Source organism: Eubalaena glacialis, chromosome 12 (genome assembly GCF_028564815.1).
Source record: "Eubalaena glacialis isolate mEubGla1 chromosome 12, mEubGla1.1.hap2.+ XY, whole genome shotgun sequence".
Lineage (NCBI taxonomy): Eukaryota > Metazoa > Chordata > Mammalia > Artiodactyla > Balaenidae > Eubalaena > Eubalaena glacialis.
The window spans coordinates 28,670,957-28,672,132 of NC_083727.1; positions in this window are offsets into that span (position 1 = coordinate 28,670,957).

A 1,176-nucleotide genomic window follows, 5' to 3' on the forward strand; every position below is an offset into this window, starting at 1 on the left:
TAACTGCATCTGTCTTTGGGATTATTATGAATCTAACTGGCATGATTCCCAAATGCTGAGCCTCTTTGGCTCAATAAGAGTGTCTGAACCCTTCCCAAAGTGAGTTCACCGCCTCTTTCCCAGGATTTTTAGGAGATGGAAGTGGTCTATGATTCTTAAACTCCTTTTGAGTAGAAAAATACCAAATTCAATTTTATTTCCTTTATTCCCTTTGTGCATCATTTTCATACATGTTGTTTTGAGAATTTATAATATTTTCATTCCCCAGACATTTTGGAGTTTAGGTTTACATTTTTTTCCCTCCCATGTGTGGCAAAAATATGGATGGGGACAAATATAGTCTGATAAAGAGTATGCATGCAATGATTCTACTAGGCTAATTTGGGATATATTGCCACCTGGTAAGTATGGAGAAGGATAGAATCAAATGGAATTATAAATTCTTGTATGGATGAAAATGTATTTTCAAAGACATTACAGAATATTTACTGTAACTATATTTAGACGTTTCCTTCCTCCACTTATAATTATTACAAATGCATTTTTAGATGACAACATTATATATTGCATTAGTATCAAAATCTTTTTTTTTTTTAAAGATCTGCTGCATCAGTTATTTAGTGTGGCAGGCCTGGGTTAGATCTAAATTCAGATACAGCCTTTTATTTGCAATGTGCTAGACGGGGGTCAGCAAACTTTTCTGTGAAGGGCCAGGTAACAAGTGTTTTAGACTTTTTGGGCTGTGTTGCATATTCTTCTACTTTTCTTTTTCTTTTCTTTACAACACTTTAAAAATGTAAAAACCATTTTTAGCTTGAAGGCCATATCCAGCCTGCAGGCCATAGTTGGACAACATTAAACCAGTGATCCTCAGTCTTTAGAATAAGAATCACTAAGTGTATCCATGAAAAATGCACAGTCCCAGGCCATCCCCCTAGAGACTAGATGATTCCGTAGGTTTGAGGCAGGGCCCAGGAAACTGCATTTTTAACAAGTATCCAAACAGTTTTAATGGAAGCTGTCTCTGGATCAGTCATTGACTATCTCAGTATTAGAGTGAAGTCAGGCTGCTTCAAAACACTTTTCCCTCTGCCTGTTGCCTCTCACCACCTTCCCCTACCTCATTCTCTTTCACCTCTCCTGGGCTAAGGAATCAGGCTCTCAAAAACCCAAGAC